Below are 18,114 nucleotides of genomic sequence, written 5' to 3'. Positions count from 1 at the left end.
TGTATTTATCTAAGACACTTAAGCCAGTCTCATCTCATTCGTTTGGCAGTTTATCAGTGAACTATGGCGAGCCGTTTTAGCCTAAAATCACACCAGTGATAAAAGTCCCAGCGGTAGTAGTAAACCCCATATTAAAGGCCTATTTAATGTCGTTTTTCTAATGTAAACACTAGTTTCAGATATGAAATGCTTTCTAGCCGGTAATAATATCAGGTCTATGAATCTATAAATCTGTGCTGGGTAGTCATGCTACCTGGATAACATATCCTTCTTGAAATTCATACCAGTCACAATATACATACAGCTCTGGGAAAAAAAGAGACCCCTTAAAAATAATGAGTTTATTTGATTTTACCAAATTGCAAACCTCTGGACTATAATCAAGAGAAAGATGGATGATTAAAGCCATCAAACCAAGCTGAACTGCTTAACTGTTTGCACCAGGAGTGGCACAAAGTTACCCAAAATCAGTGTGTAAGACTGGTGGATGAGAACATGCCAAGATGCATAAAAACTGTAATTTTCAAATAAATGCTCTAAATGAAAGTCTTTTTATTTTGAATTTGGGAGAAATGTTGTCCGTAGTTTATAGAATAAAATGTGTTCATTTTGCTTAAACATTTACCTGTAAATAGCAAAACTTCTTTCACAGTCCTACAGTTACTATATTGCTAGTAGAAATTGTAATTCCAGATATCTGTACACTGTCATGTTCACTAGAAATAGTAAAGTTCTTAGATATCTACAATTCAGGATATAACTAGTGATAATTATATTGATATCCAAGTCTTAAATATTAAGGATTACGTTGTAGATATATGGAATTACAATTTCTACTGGACATAATAAAATGTAATGATATTTTAGTGTGAGAGATTCCATGTAATTCATTTTTTTGATATATCTGAAATAAATATCTGAAAACAACTGAAACAACAGTTTCTGCTGTGATTGGATGTTTTACTGATGTTGCTTTGTTGTGAACCATAGATAGTAATTTAGCTGAACTACATGAGCATGTTTAACAGTATGCTGTTAATGCTTTAAAGTTTGCTGATAGTTCTGCAGAGTGTGTGGACCATTTTTAAGGTGTATTCTTTAGTCACAGTCACTAACATTACGGTGGTTCATCTGTTGTGTTTGATTAGCTTTATAAATGAGTAGCCCAGATCTTGATGTATTGTTAAAATACAGTCTTACTCTATAACTCATTTACAAGCCCTGCAAATCTGTTGTCAGGCTAGCTTCCAAAATCTGTAGACCCGAGGAAGGTGCCACATATTGGCTGGTTTGCCACATTGTGCAACATGGTGTGAGTTGTGGGCATGATGAGAAGCAGGCATAGATCTATATCTGATTAGGATAACTAATGTTTTAAAATGCTTACATGGTCAGACTAGGTTCTGAAATAAGCCTAAGCTGCATTATAAGCCAAACCATGTGAAGTGCTGATAAAGTAAAGAGAGACTTAAAGCATCTTATGAAGATTATTAGATAGACTAAGCACCTTTCAGAGAAGCCCAGCTTTTCAGGCCTCACATATAGATCATATATAAACCAGCTGTGTAGAATAAACCAGGGTTTTTCCACTTTTACCTTGTCTGTCCATCATAGGAGTTGAATCTGCTGTGTTTGAATGGGGAAACACCTGCTCTCCAAGACCAGAGCTTTTAAACCATGGCCTATGTTGTTGTTTTTTATTGTTTCAGGTTTAAACCTGTTCTTTTTTTAGGGATACCTGAAATAATCACATTTATCATTTTATAATTAAACCTTAATACCCATAATCTGAGAATCAGCCAGTTTTCATAGATTTTAAAGGTTCAAAGGAGTTTCAGACAGTTTAGTACAGCTTTTTTTTAACTCACTAACCTAAGTACTAATGGTCACAAATCATGTCTGAAAAAGGGAAGTCTTATAATGTTAGCTGACAGGCTAACTGTTAACGCTGCAGACAGTGTTGCTACTAAATGAGGCAAATATCAGGTCTGTGCACGCAGTTGTAGGGTAATTTACCACAACTGAAGGGTGTGATTGGAGATAACCACACCTTCACAGTGGAGTGAGTGAATGTTTTGAGGCACAATTTGCACAGACTCCTGTATCCAAATTTAGTGGTTTCACCTAAAGGTACAACTATGGTGGACCTTTTGTTTTGTTCCCCCCCCCCCCCCCCCCCCCCCGTTTTCAGAGAGTGACTCAAATTTAGTGAGTGACCCCATTCTGTGGCTATCTTAAATGCGCATAATTGAATGAATGAATAAATGAGCTATTTTAGCCTGTATTAGAGAGAAACTGAGCAGAAATTTGGCACATAAGAAACATCGTATTTCTAAAATAACACCCTCGTAAAGAGATTCTGTTCTATAAATATTTTAATATCATAGTATACAGTACTACCATTCTAACGCCCAACATTAGTCAGAGTACAGTAATATTAAAGGTCTCATTCCATTGTTTTTTTTTTTCCCATTCATTTTAAAATGTCTAGTTGTGGTCTCTAGTATGAATGGGTGCCATGTGAGCCATTTTTGTGGAAAAAATTCTCAGGTGTTTGTAGTTAGACCTGCTTTAGATCACTGTATTAGAGGTCTCTGAAGAAAGACATAAATATCCATACATGCAAAACATCACTGCAGCATAGAACGCAAAACCTACCTTTCCTCACAGTCAATTTTACAGCTCTAAAACTCAAAGAACAAAATGTTTTCAGAGATACAGCCTTAGTTTAAAGATATAGCACTGAGTGCTAGGAAGAGTTAACCCTTAAACTTCGCTTAACAATGATGCGAACACCTAACATCTCTCTGATCAACTCATATGCAGCATGCTATAGGATTATACAAAGAAAAAAAGGGGATTTAAGCAGAAGGACACCTTTAAAAATGTATAGCTTTTCAGTTCTCTGTGATGATTGGGTGGTTATCATCATACTTCACAGCTCAGGTTTCCTCAGTGGTAAGGCTCCATAGGTGTAAAGAGGTTAACACACACTCTACAGTAAGAAAAAGTGGAATCTGAGTAGGCACAGTTGAAAAGGCAGAGGCTTAAATGCCCATGCCGGATTCGCCTGGCTATACATCTCCTTGGTTTGAATGTGAGTGAGCGAGTTAGAGAGGGCAGGAGAGCATGGAAATGAATGGCTGGGCCCTACAGCCAGCAAGATAACTATCAAATTTCTGAATAAAGACGTGAAGACCCTGTGGACAGTGCTACAGGCAGTGTGAGTAAGACCTCCAGTCAGTAATAGAAGCCTCCATACTGCCGGAGGTTATTGGCTCTGGCCTGTGAGAGGTGAACTTTGAGGCTGTGTGGCTCTTTAAAATATTATAGCTCTGTCTGAGAGAATATGCAGCGCCGGCTTTTATTTCATCAGATGTGCCTTCCCTTCAGAATTGATTTGGCAGAGCTTAGCAGGGAGTTGGCATATAAGAAAAAGAAGAAGCTTGAAGAATTATTTAAGTAGCTACTTATTGAGGTTGCAGGAAAGCGTTTAGGCCTGCACTGTATAGCATTTTCTAATCAATATCAGCTTCCACAATAATGAGTCTGCAGTATGCATCGATCAGCCGTTACATTAGAACTGCTGACAGGTGAAGTGAATAGCATTGATTATCTTGTTACAGAGGCAGCTACCTGTCAAGAAGTGGTATATGCATATTGACTTCAACAAGGGTCAATCACAGGAGTGATGGCTAGAGAACTGGGTCAGGACGTCTCTTAAAGCTTAGGTCTTTTTGGGGAGTACCCAGTAAGCAGTGGTTGGTACCAACCAAAAGAGCTTCAAAGGAATGCACACAGCTAGCTCAGCTCGCTTTCATGTATGGTCCAAGATCAGATACAGGTTTAATTTCTGGCCATGTGACCCTGAAAGAGGCTAATTTTAATCCAGAGGTAGAGAATGAAGTCATGCCCTTTGTGTGTGTGTTGTGCTCTTCTTCTTATGTTCATAGCTGGTCTAGCCATGTGTTCATGTTAGTCCCTCCTGTGGAGACATAGGCTCTGCCCTGAAGACAGCGCTACATGCTACATGCAAGGTTGAATAGTGCGTTATGGAAAATTCAAATAAGAGAGAAAAGCAAACTCCAAATCCGGTATACATTAATAAATATAGAAATATAGGTGAAATGTTCTGCTTTATCTCCATCCATATGCTATATATCTCATTGTTTAGCTTTACATGCAAGTTTTAATCCTAGAGAAACAGTGTTTTGCATGAGCAGCACTGTTGTATACAGCTGGGAATATTCTGACCTCTTTCCCGTGTAAATATAGGTTAAATATACTAAAACTGGTCGTTTAATTTTTTTCTGATTACTTTATTTATTGATTGACTACGGATGGGAGCGCAAAAAAATAGTTACTTATTAAGATTTTGATCATTACCACCATTAATCAGTGTAGTGTATCACATACTTGCAGGTTTTTGTCTGCGTTTTTTAAAATAGCTTCATCCACACTAGCAGCACTTTTTAAAAATAATCAGTAAATTAATATATAATATATTCAGAAGTCAGATGAAATGTATGGAATGTGTATGTACTGCACTGGTCGGCAATAGGCAGCCTATGGGCCAGATGTGGCCCCCAAGCATAAAACATCTTTCCCATGAGGTTGTTTTTATCTGAAATGAACGATAATGAGAAAAAAATAAAAATTAAAATGCTTCTGGTAGGCTTTTGTTTACATACCCCCCCCCCCCCCCCCCCCCCCCCGTGTCTCTCTGTCGCACTCAGCGTGACTTTAATTTCCGCCCATTCTTGGCTCCCTATCTCCTTATAAGGGTGTTTTTTTTTTTCCCCCAACTGTGTCCCAATTCACTAGCCGGTACAGCGGTAGTGTGTTGGATCGCGACCGTGACGACACTGGTTCAATCCTGTGTGAGGAGTAGGGCTGGGGCGGTATTGATTTTTTATAACCGCGGTAAAAAACTGACGCATCACCGCGATATTGCGGTTAACCGCGAGACCCCAAAACACCCCACCCCCCCCCCGCCCCCAAAAAAAAAAAAAAACACCACAAATTTATTGGTAACAGATCTTTATTCTTCAAACCATACAGCCTACACACAACCTCTACATAAACCATAAATACAGCATAACAAGTGAACATATGCTGCCTGTATAATTCGTCATTGTACAGCTAACCTGTCTTTTTCCGAGCAGACTTTTTGAAGGAGGAGCTTGTCCGCCTCCCCCTTCTCCATCCATAGATCTATTTTAGGGCTGGCTCGAATAGCGGTTTTGAGCTCAGGATATTCGGCAGTAATTGGTAGCGAATATTCTAATATTCGTTTAAAAAAAAAAGACGAATTAATCCACAGCAAAATTTTCCACTGACCCCCGGCCCCGAAAAAAATATATTTCTCACCCCTTTCCTCGGGCCGTTCGGGCTCAAGGCTCAAGAAGTCTGTGATAGGCGTCTGTTTTTTTTTTTATTCACACTCTTCTTATTTCTCATTAAATATCTACTAGATACAGATTATATCTGTACAGTATCATTTATTTCACTTCCCTCCTGAATATTTGGAGTGCATTATGTCTCCTTATGTTGTGTAGTTATGTAGTTTTCACCCCAGAATTTCTGCTGCCTCACACCAGGCTTCGGCTGCATCGCAGGGCAGGAGCGCAGCTGCGTTACGGCTATTTCGTTTGAATTGTGCAGTGCAGATTATTACAGATTTTGTATTTTTGCACTTGGGCTATTAGCTCAATATTAAATATTTCGTTTGTTTATAAATTATTTTATATTCTTAAACCATGTTAAATTATATTTGATTGGAGGAAATTAATTCAGACATCATTTCTTTTTTGTCCCGTTACCGTTCCGCAAAAAAAAACCTTCTTTTAATCCCGCATCAGCCCGCCACATACACAGTTTTGCCGCACCTGCCCCGCGGTCCTAAATAAATTTAATAAATTACATTTAGTGCTTAAAATTAAAAAAAATATTTATTAAAACCGCGCTGAATAGTGTGGTCATGTTTCTTACCACATTACAAAAAAAAAAAATCGGTGTGTGTGTGCGCGTGTCGGTCCATTCTCCGCTCCTTTTTTGTGCTTAGGGTTTTTTTGTTGCGTGCATGAGAATCACTGCGTGATTATTACAATTTTCTTAACTATTTATTAATGTGCTCCCACATCCTCTGGATTGATTAAACTCCTGTTCCCGCCAATAACAATTCAGTTCTGTCTGTGCCGCAAGATATCCTGACGGGACCCGCGTCATATAATATGTTGATTAAAATGTCGTGACGTTAAGAAATCGGCTCGCAAGAGACAACCGACCAAAAAAAAGACATTAGTTCCATTTTAAAATAATAGAAACCTGTCCTTTATGTTTGACAATTTTTGTTTCACTTTACGTGTCCTTACTCATCTGAAGTTTATTTATCTGAACTGAGTTTTATATGGTTATATTTGTAGCGGTTCTGAACTCAGTTCCGCGTGCTGTGAAAGAGACAAGGCGCAGCGCATTTTACCACAGACTTGGTCAGATAACAACATTTCAGTAAAGATGGTGGTTATCGTTTTATATCATTGCTTTGCTGTTTGAACTTCACTTCAACCAACCTTACTATTTTTCCCAAGACTGAGGCGCAATGCCGCGCGTTCTCCGCGGTGCTCACGCAGAACAGCCAGTAGCCAGACAATGAATTAATATATTTTACTTTCTCAAAATGTGACCACGGAACACCTTACATGGCTCTATGGTTTACCTTGAGGTGGGTGAATTAGTTTGATGTGTTGGCGAGAGGTGCAGACACCACTTTCCGGCAAAACTTGCAGATGATTCTCTTCTGTTCTGAGTCTTTTTCTTCCTTTTTTCTCAACTTACTGAGCCTGCCCTGTAGCTTCCATTTCCGAGCCAATATTAGTGCTGCTAATCTTCACTCTCTTCAGCAGCCTCAATGGAGACGAAGTGAGCAGGAGACTCCAGAGCTGTTCTGACCTCAATGAGTACCACGCACCGCGTTTTGCTTAACCCATTCGCCGCCGCGCCAGTGCAGCGGCAGCACAGATAAATGACAAAAAATTTTATATTCGATATTATGAATTTTGAGATCGTTTGACACCAATATCTATCGCGATCAAAATATATTTGATATATTGCACAGCCCTATAGTGTAGGACTTACACTTGACATATTAATACTGAATTCACCACAGTTGTGCTTATATGGAGCATTTTACTACCGCTCAAAACGCAGTCAATCAGATTTGACAGCCATAAAAAAATGCGGTAATGACGGTAATGAGCTCATCACCGCGGTGACGTCCCATAACCGCGGTATTGCGGTAATAAAATTATCGTCACAGCCCTAGTGAGGAGTGGTGTGTTTATTGATAAATTTTTCCTTTCTTCTCGGGTGTACCTGCTTTGAGATCAACTGTTCTGCGATTAGGTTCAACAACCCTCTGGGCTAGAGAGCTACTAGTCTGTATCACTCCGTCCATTACACTTTTTTTTGTGGCCTGCCACTTAATGGCTTGGAAAATATCTGGCTCGTGGCCAATCTTAATTGCCAACCCTTGATGTAATAATGGTTTTACTCTGCTTCTACTTTGAGGTGAATGTATTGCTATACCTCTGTTTGTTCAGTTTGCATGCGAGTGTTCTAAACCCCACAGAAACAGGTTGCCCACACTATTTTGCATGAGCAGCACTGTTCTATACAGCTGGGAATATTCTGACCTCTTTTCCTGTGAGGTTAACTCCCCCTACCCCCCCCCCCCCCGTTTTGCTGGAGGATTGGACCCAGCCAACCTCAGCCGGCCCTTCAATCTGTAGCCCCGCTAATACTCTTTAGCTCTTGCTGTGCCGCACCATGGGGTTCACCCCTCATGACAACTCCGGCTGAGGGGGTGGTCTGCCGTGAGCAATCAGCCAAATTGAACGGGGAAGAGAGAATCCGAATGTGTTTATAGCTCCATTCGACTGAAACTCCTGCGGCTCTCCTCAAAGCCGCCGCCTGTTTAGCAGATTCTGTGTGGAACTGCATACAGACTCTGCTGCTGCTGCTGTTGTTTTTTTTATCAGTGCACTGATAGCGATTGATTTGCTAAATGACTTTTATATAAGAGATGCAGGAAATTATTTTGATCAGAATGGTTGCTTTGACTTTGGACATTATTGAGATTGAACCTATTTCCCTTCCTCCCCAGGACATTAATAGCAATTGAGATTTTACATAATGCAATTGGAATTGAAAAGATGAAAATATTGACAGGAAAGGCTTAAGCTGTTTTGGGTCTAGAGCTCTGTGTTAGCATAAACTTGACAATGCAATATGTATCATGATACAGGAGTTACGATTCAATACGTTGTAATATATTTTTGTACTGTAAGCAAGCAAGCTGTAACACACTATCATATTAATAAAATCTGAGAAAAAAAAAGAAAAGTTCACAATTACAAATTAATAATACAAGTACACTATATCTAGTGGGTGGGGTTTAAACGCAACTCTCTGACAGCAATCTTAACTTAATCTAATCTGACAAAAATCGATACGCTGTTGGAAAACAAAATATCTCTGATATATCAATGTTTTTTATAGTTGTAATCATATGCCAAAAAAAAAAAAACAAGAAGAATAGGATCTAAAGACAGACTATACCACATTGCTATCAAGCATTATGGATTTAAACACAAAACAAACTGTGCAGGGGGTGTGGGCAGATATTGATATATCAAAGTATTTTTTTGATATGTTTTTCAATACTGTAGGAATTCTCTAACTCACAGTGTCCTTAATTTGGTAATTACAAGTTTACATGCAAAATTATTAATTAAAAATCAAAACAGTTATTGTGAATTAATATAAGATGTAAATATTTTTAAAACTGCTACTACATAAGGCAATAGGTCACAACTGGCTACTTATTATATATTTTTTTTCTCTCTCCAGTAAAAGAATATTGTGTTTTGCAAAAACATATGAACAAAACATATTTATCCATTAATTAAAACTTTTAAGTTTTATTCTGCGCTTGTTTGTTTTTTATTTTTGCAGAAAAAAAGGAAAACAGTGTAACAATAGCTAATTGTTATTGACCTATTGTACAATATATAGATTAACCACAATAATTTTTGCTGACCTCATTATTGCCCATTGTATTGACTTAGCAAGGAGAACCCATTAATGTTAATGAGCCGGTATGTCAGCTTTGATTAAAAGCAATGGTTTCATTTTATTCATTAATTTATTTAGGGCATTTAAACACATTTTGCATAATTAAAAAGTTAACAGCTGTTTAGAAGGCTGTAACTGAATTATTTTGCTATTGTATTATCCTTGAATTACTGTTCATAAGATGATTTTAAATTGTCTTTCTTTCTTTTTTCTTTCACAGTAATTTGTTAGTTAATGTCTGTCATTTCGACCGTTATTCAATGTAGTGTATTATGTTCCCACTTAATGTTGCCAAATCTTAATTTTTGTGTGATAGGCTCTTGGAATTGAGTCTGTCCTTAACCAGTGCTTAGCATCAGTGTCATCTTCATGTCTTTTATTTGTGCATTACTAAACTTTACTAAACTTTATATACTATAAACGAGAAAATTGTGAAAAATCTCACAGGAAGTATATAGATGTTTTGGATGTTTAGGCCCCCATGCTTCTTACAGTGCAGAGCGTTTAGTATTCCAGGTATCCTCTTTTTTTTCCGGTAGTCTGTACAGGCTGACTAATTCAGGAAAAGCTCCATCATGTTGTGTAATGATGAGCTGAGCTGAGTGCGTTCCTGTTTGATTAATGTTCCCTTTTTACAAGCATTTTGATTAGTTGACTCGAAATGCTGACACGAGTTAATTGCTCATCAGTAATTAAAGGCACTGTTGTATGAAGAGGGGCTTCCAGCCAAGTCTCCGGCAGCTGAGCTCGGAAGTTTATGCTAAGTCAGAACAGATTAATGGATGGTACAGACACTGATTTGTAGAATAATAAATTTTGCATCAAAAACCTTCAGAAAGATTTCATAGAGATGGCATGGAGATCCTCCCCCTACCCACCTCTGCTTATTCAGATTAATCAGAATTGGATCATGTTTAAAATAACTGTGGGGCGAATGCTGAGGCTACTCTAAAAGAGTTTTATCCTACATTTCCTGAACATGATGCAGGATTTAAATGGGCATTAAATTTTTGGAGGCAAATTGATTTTAGCTTATTTTCCAAGCTGGATTACTCACTGATAGTTTGTTAGACGGGCAGAGGGCACTGTACTGTTTCAGCTGGCTTAAAGCGAAGATGCTGGTAGACTTAGCATCTGGCCTTTGCAGGGTTAAAGCAGATTAGCCACAATGCTAAGTGTTTTTCAAAGCTGTTTTTCTTGTTGATATATGTTGACAAAGGGCACCACACTATTTAGACAAAAGTCAGTCTTGGTGTTTGCTTGTTGTTTGATTAGGCTGGTCATGATAAATAGTGTTTCTTGGACAATATATAGGGGTGTGACGAGACACTAATATCACGAGACGAGACATGATACTGGGTTCACGAGAACGAGACGAGATTTTAAAATAAAATTTTAAAGAAAACGTCAAAAATGAAAAATGGCTTGAAAACTAGAGTTTTTAACTGTCTTTAACTGGAGCTCAGCTACTGTCGCACGGAGTCTTTTAACTGTACCGCGGAGTTACCTTCTGTTTTTTTCCCCCCCGTGAGACAGGTTTAAGCCACGTGCCGCGAGCTCTCATCACACCCCTAACAATATATGATAAAAAATTTTGCTTATAGACAAAGATGCTGGTCTGGCAGGGTTGGAATGTGTTATTCACTATGCTAACTGTTTTTTGGAGCTGGATTTCTTGCTTATAGTTGTTGACAGCAACCTAATGCTATTTTAGTTTCTATTTTTAGGGGATGGAGATGGAAGTAAAATCAGTTTCCCTGTTTGTTTTTGTTTTCCTCCCTCAATGCTAGTGGTGGGAATCACAGGGTATCTCGCACAATACAGTATTAACACAATATGTTGCTCATAGTAGAGAAGATAATAGGGTAGTGTGATATGCAATATATGTCAATATGACATTTTTCTTTGATACTTGTGTGACTGAAGAGGATAAAATACTCCTGAATAAAGCAAATACTGGGAGTTATGGATTTATTGGTGTCAATTTCAATTTGACAGCTAATATGCTTCACTGCAGGTTTACCACTATGTAGAGCTTGTAGAGTAATAAAATAGTAACTTTAAGTCAAATTGGGGGCGAGTCCTATGGAGTTTATATTGCCCTAAAGATTACCTTACCATTTTTATACCATGCTATACAGTAAAAATGGTTGCCACTGCACCCTCTATATTAGTCTCTGCACAGCTTTTTCAAGTTTAATGGCCGTAGTCTAGGACGCACCGCAGGTCTGGCTCATGAAGACAAACAGCAGTGAGAGATCTGGATATGTAGGCCTTGCTATTCCAAGAGCTAGGGAGTTTAAGAGGGTGGAAATCCTGTCTTCCTGTAGACATATTTTCATAGTCATAAAGGGATTCCTCTGAGCTGGTGCCATAACCCTGCTCTGTGTTGTGTTTGTGGGATTCTTCTCTATAGTGCTGTTTTACTACAATACACCACTGTGCTGCAGAGCCTTTCTAGGAAAAATATGACTAGCATAAAACAGACAGATGCCCATAGGATGCTGTACATTACCGGTTCTACAGCTGAGAAGCTTCGCGGTGGTTATTCTTCGCAATCAGTCACAATGGCATGAGACTGCAGGGAATCTCACTTAATCCAAGGCTGATGTCTCAACTCAAGGTAATACAGGCAATTACCTCCACTGCTCTCGTATGGTGCTGCTATCTATTCTATATAATGGACAACCTGCTGCTATTTTTTGTGTTTGTTGGTTGGTAAGCTTTTGATATTATATGGAATGGATGGGTAGGTGCTGGTAGACGTACAGTGTTGCTTGAGAGTTTGTAAACCCTTTAGAATTTTCTGTATTTCTGCAAAAATGTGACCTAAAACATCAACAACTTAGAGAAAATATTATATTTTAAAATATATACTTTGTCATGGTGCTGGGAGATATGGGAAAAATCATATGTCACAATATGGAATTTTTTATATCATGATATAACACATTTGAATATGTTTTCAGTTATTCTTCAAAAAAAATGACATAATAAGTAAGTAAGCAATGATATTATTTTATTTATTTATAAATAAATTAACAAACACAAAAAGTAGGGTATTCAATCTGTAATTTCAGTTACAGTTTTTTCTTTTAATTACCGTGTTTATTAGTTTCAGTTAAGGAGAAATTTCATTTTCAGTTTTCTTTATTTCGTTCGTTTTCTTTAACAATAATACTTGGTAACTTGGCTATATGGTGATTAGCATGCCATAGCTTTTATATAAAATAAAAATAGTATTAAAAAAGATGACTTCATCACAGACTATTTCCTGGAGCCCGGGCAGAGAAATAAAAGGATCCCGAATTTGGGCCAGCGAGAGTTCTCACCGCTCACCGTTTCGGCTGAAGAAAATGGTCTGTGGCGGGACGTAGAACTATTTCAATGTTTTCACACTCTGATTCTTGTGCTGATCCAAAATTTTAACTCATCCGCTCGTTTAAAGCTAATTAAATGTTTACTTTGTTGCAGTAGTGTATTCTTAAAATATTTTTTATTTATTCAGTGTTTTGTCATATCGACAAAAGTATCGCTATCACGAAAATACCATGAAATATCGTGATATTATTTTAGGGCCATATGGTCTACCTCTAGTATAATATCCTTCTCGATATTCAAAAATGTTGCTAATATTACTGTGTACGATACAATATGGCACACCTAATCTTAATTCTACAAATAATTTTGATGTGGTAATGGTGATAATGGTGAAGCTGCCTCTTCTAAATAAATAGCTCGGACACATGCTTTCAGCATGTTTATCAGCCCAGCCCTAAACTGTACAGCTCCCACTGAATACTGACTCCTTTAATCGAGACATTTCTGAGAAATCCATTGCCCATATTCTCCTCATTAGAATAAAATGTTTTCTATTTCTGTGCTGCTTCACCTCACCTGCAGAGTAATAGTTGTGCTGTGAAAAAAAATGAAGCAAATACTTGTGAGGGCTGGAGTGATTGCAGAGACTGTAGAAGAGCACTCAGGTGTGATGCAGGCTAATCTCTGGCTCTGCGTTTTGAGCCACCTTTATTATCTGCGTGCCCACGGGCACAAATGAGCCACTTCTGCATGCCCTGGACTGCTCTCCTCACCACCCTTCCTCTCTTCAGTGACTAAGCACTGTTCATGACTTTCTACGGGTGCCCGATTATATCCGTGGCTGATTATATTATTCACTGCTGAATGAGGAAATTCAGGCATTTCTCTCGACCCAATATCGAAATTACAGCCAGCGACTAAAACCCATAATTTAGCACTTTAATTTTAGCTCACGCATGCATGGACATGTGTGGTTATTACTAGGGGGTGTAGCGAAATTTTGGCCACGGATATTTGTTTTTTTTAGGTGCAAATGCGACCGAATAAGTGGCTGAAAATAACCTAAAATTATGTCAATTAAATGTGATGGAAAAAAAAACAAGGAGCAGCCATTAAACATGCAGTTGAATCCCCTTCATCTTGGGTGAGCTGGTCAGTAAAAATGATTGAAGATCAACATTTGAAACTCTTAAATATGTTTTGCTGTAGCTTAGATCTATATTCTGTTTGGCTTTCATGCTTTTTAGCTTAAATTCATCATGACCCTTTAATAAATATTTGGTATTGAAGGTGCTGTATATCCTCTTGAGACCTCATATGTGGACATTAAATTTCTGCTTCTCTGCACCATGATAATAAATTATACTTTTTTTAAAACATTGACCCTTTGACCTCATATAGGGATAATGCCCATAACAACTTGTGTTCACATAACATTATACTCAGTTGATTAAAAAAAAGATGGCGGGAAACCCAAGTTTTTAACAGCCAGTCCAGGCAGATAAATGGTCCAGGTAACAATTCCCAATTGTTATGTACACAATTTTATGTTTGAAAGTAGTTAATTTACTTGCTGTAGGATAATTTTTTGTTGTTTTACTACTCTCCCCATATAAGGACCATTGTTTTTTTTTTTTTTTGCAAAAAACTATTTCCTGTACAAAGACGAAGTTTAGTTTTTATACTTGGTAGGTCCTGCTAATCTCAAATAGCTAGGATAAATTAAAAATACACACTAAGCAAAAGTCTGTCTCAGGAGGATAGGAGTCTGGTACAGAATTATTGATATTTGAACTCAAAAAGCAGAACTTGAAAAGCAGAAGCTCAGTTCTTTAAATTCATGCATGTTGTTGTTTAGCAAACTGTTGCTGCTACCATTATGGGCTGCTTATGGGAAAACTAGTTAAGATTATCTTTCACAGAAATATATCGTTGTGTTGTATGTGAATGTTTGTGAAACATCAAAAATATGTCAGTGTTACCTAAATATCCAGCAGCAAAAGAGTAACATCCTCAACACCTTTTAGGTCTCTAATAGCAAAATGTGTATTGTATTGAAATCAAATACAGCACCATGTTATCAAAGTTGTTACTATGGCATTTTAAAGCTTTCTGGGCCTCGCTGCTGTTTCTTCTCTCTGTGTCATTTTTACGTTACTGTGATCTTAATCCACAAAAGGATATGTGTTAGAAAATAATGTTTTCTAATTTCGTAATCGCTTAATTTAATTTGTAAGTGGTCACTTATGCCAATTTTATTGTGAACTAAGCAATGCACAAACAGATTTTTATTGCATAGATCATAGAATGCATGTAGAAGATGCTTTACTGAGACAGATCTGGGTCAGAAATGATGAGAAATTAAACCAGCTGTATGGGAAAGTGCTGAAATTTTACCTGAAGAGGAATCGCCCCAGGGGAAATCCCCAAGAAAAAATGTTAATTTATATATCGAATATTTTCCACTAAAAACAATAATTGCTTATTCAAAGTCTGGAAAAATGAGCAATATTAGAACCAGTACCAAAATTGGATTGAATCGGCTTTATCTTTAATTTCTGTATTTCCAAAATTCATGAAATGCTGGCATAGTAAAATACTGACATCAAATGCCAGTAGGGGTGGGCAATATGGCTCTCAAAAAATATCACGATATTTCAGGGTATTTTTGCGATAACGATATACTTGGCGATAAAGGAAAACAGAAAAATGATTTATTGATTTCAAGAATATAGTATAACAGTATAACAGTATAATCATAAGCCTTCAGCCGCTCTGCTCCCCAACTCTGGAACTCTTTACCACCTCATATCAGACAAATTAACTCACTCTCACAATTCAAATCCACACTCGAACTCGCCTTTAAACTTGCCTATTCCATTGTTTTATCTTTTTTACCTGTTTTTAATGTTGTGTATTTTGTGTGTTTTATTTAATGCTTATTTTGCACTTTGTAAGGTGTCCTTGAGTGACAGAAAGGCGCCTGAAATAAAATGTATTATTATTATTATTATTATTATTATTATTATTATTATTATTATTATTATTATAATGTGGCAAAATAATATAGCATAAAATAATAAAAGAATATTTTGTGCATGCATATAAACTGCAAACTAAAACAATTCTGCAAAAAATACACTTAGCTTCACAGTAAATAGATTACTTTCAGAACAGAACATCCCTATTATCACGATATGACATTTTAATATCATGATATTTCTGTGTCACGATGTATTGTATATGATATAATATTGCCCACCCCTAGATACCAGTATGCAGATCTCAGATTCTCAAATGATTAAAAACGAAAGAAAAAATAATGTAAAAGTTTACATTTAATGAGAATTATATGACCACATGCAATGTTTTGTGCAGTGTCAAATTACATTTTAAAAGTGTGTTTTGCTGCTTAATACAATTGTATAATATTTAATGCCATTATTTTACTCCAATCATGGATGCTCAGACTGCGTTATTCATTTTATGACGCAGGATTATTGATTTTAGATGAAATTTGGTAAAAGTTCCTTCATTATATTATATTTTTTTATAATATCACAGTACAACCAACTGTTGCAGTCTCTTTTTTTTAATGATTCTTTTTTATTTATTTATTTATTTATTTTTGTCCCCTCCTTCTATATCGTATAGCCCTATTAAGACATTTCTGATTGTGCCACGCCTCCTCCAGAATGTCACTTGTGACTCGTGCCAAAGTGTCTTTGATACCCCCCCTCCCGTCTCTGCTGTGTTTATCTTTAGGGACACTTGGTTGGCTTGCTGCTCTCTGGGCTCCGGGCTGAGGAAGGTAAGGGCTAAGCCGCTAGGTTTCTCCCCTCCGCTGCCCGTTCTGTTCAGCACACAGGAAAGAGTAATTAATCTCGGGGAGTAGCGTGCCAAATCAGGGGACTGCATAACAATTTGTCTTCTTTGCAGGGGCTCTGCCAAATTCTGGCCTTCTTATACTCCACCCACCCCCAGCCACCCGCCCTCCTCTTCTGAACCCACTGGAACCAGCACTGAGCAAGCTGTCACTTTGCTTCTCCGTCAACACGGCCGTGTTTGTGTTCAGCTCGCCCGAATATCAACTCCTTGTCATTGGAGTACATCAGCAGCTGGGCGCTTATCTCCTGGCACGCCTGAGACGCTCCACTTCATTAATAGGCTGCCTGTGCCGTCGCGTGCATGATCTGAGGTCAAATCCAGACACGACCGTCGGCGCTTTCGGCACGATATAGACAGACTTCAATCGCTGCGTTCTTATCTGCGCTGGAGCAGAATTGCTGCCACATTGTCCTTTATTGTTCTTTTCTTCTGCGCTGCTTTAACTTCGAAAAGGCTTTGATGCCGTGTTTTTTTTTTTTTTTTTTTTTTTTTTTTCATCTTTATTATATAACGGTCAGTTTTTACGGTCAGTCTACATTAGCGTATCACAATGCACGATTATTATCACGATACATTGTTGTTGAGTATATCGACAAATCATTGCAGTCTTCATCACAATACAATATACAGGATGGTCTTGTTGTACCCAGCTCTGTCTACACTCTAGGGCTGCAATAATCTGCCGATTATTTGTTTGATTAACCGATTACTCGAGATTCTTTTTTTTTTCATGCCCTCCATTTGTATTTCCTACTGGTGAGGACAGTTTTGCAGTATATCTTGATAGTTTGACATACCTATTAGGGGTGTCACGATTCTCTAAATCCTCGATTCAATTTTATTTCCGATTTAAGGGTCACGATTCGATTCGATTTGATTCGATTCTCTATTTTCTTTTTTTTCTTTTCTTTACAGCAGAGAGGCCTATTCCAGTCTTTGGTCATTCATTGGTTTGATTAATCAAATTTACAATATCTTATTTCAAAAGGTGGGCTTGATATAAGTGATGCAAAGTGATACAAGTGATCTGTAATACACCACATTAGGAACTAATGGTCAAATTTAAATAATTTAATTAAGATATATATGTAATTCCATCTAGTGGCTTTTTTGGTACATTACATTACATTACATTACATTTGGCAGACGCTTTTGTCCAAAGCGACTTACAATATTGAAGTGCAAATAATAGAAGAGGTTAAGTACAAAAATAATAGAAGTTAAAAATAAAACATCCATAGATAGGGCCTTAAGGAGGTCAGAGGGAAATAATGGGATAGAGGAGTAGAGAAGAGGAAGAAGGAAATGAGGTTAGAATTAGTTAGTTTGTTAGAGGTGTTAGGAGAGTAAGTGCTCTTTGAAGAGCTCTGTCTTCAGGAGTTTCTTAAAGATAGCGAGAGATTCTCCTGATCTGGTAGTAGAAGGTAGTTTGTTCCACCATTGGGGAACTCTGTATGAGAACAGTCTGGATTGCTTTGTGTGAGTGTTTGGCAAAGCAAGGCGACGTTCATTGGAGGAGCGCAGCGGCCGGGAGGTAGCGTAAGCCTTCAGCAGCGAGTGCAGGTAGGAAGGAGCCTGTACTGTCATCACCTTGTAGGCGATTGTAAGCGCTTTGAATTTGATGCGAGCATCAACTGGTAGCCAGTGGAGCTCAATGAGCAGCGGAGTGACATGTGACCGTTTTGGTTGGTTGAAGACCAAACGTGCTGCTGCGTTCTGGATCATCTGTAGTGGTTTTACTACACAGGCCGGGAGGCCAGTTAGTACGGC

At 37.8% G+C, this 18,114-nt stretch overlaps 1 protein-coding gene across 1 annotated transcript in view; it reads left to right on the top strand.

Annotated features, from left to right (window-relative positions):
* Positions 1–18,114, top strand: part of ndst1b (N-deacetylase/N-sulfotransferase (heparan glucosaminyl) 1b) — a 162,226-nt gene that overhangs the window by 7,302 nt on the left and 136,810 nt on the right. The gene's annotated exons all lie outside the window — the stretch shown is intronic.

This window comes from Astyanax mexicanus, chromosome 17, assembly GCF_023375975.1.
Source record: "Astyanax mexicanus isolate ESR-SI-001 chromosome 17, AstMex3_surface, whole genome shotgun sequence".
Taxonomy (NCBI): Eukaryota; Metazoa; Chordata; class Actinopteri; order Characiformes; family Acestrorhamphidae; genus Astyanax; species Astyanax mexicanus.
Note: the sequence above shows the minus strand (reverse complement) of the source record. Positions and strands in the feature narration are given on the sequence as shown.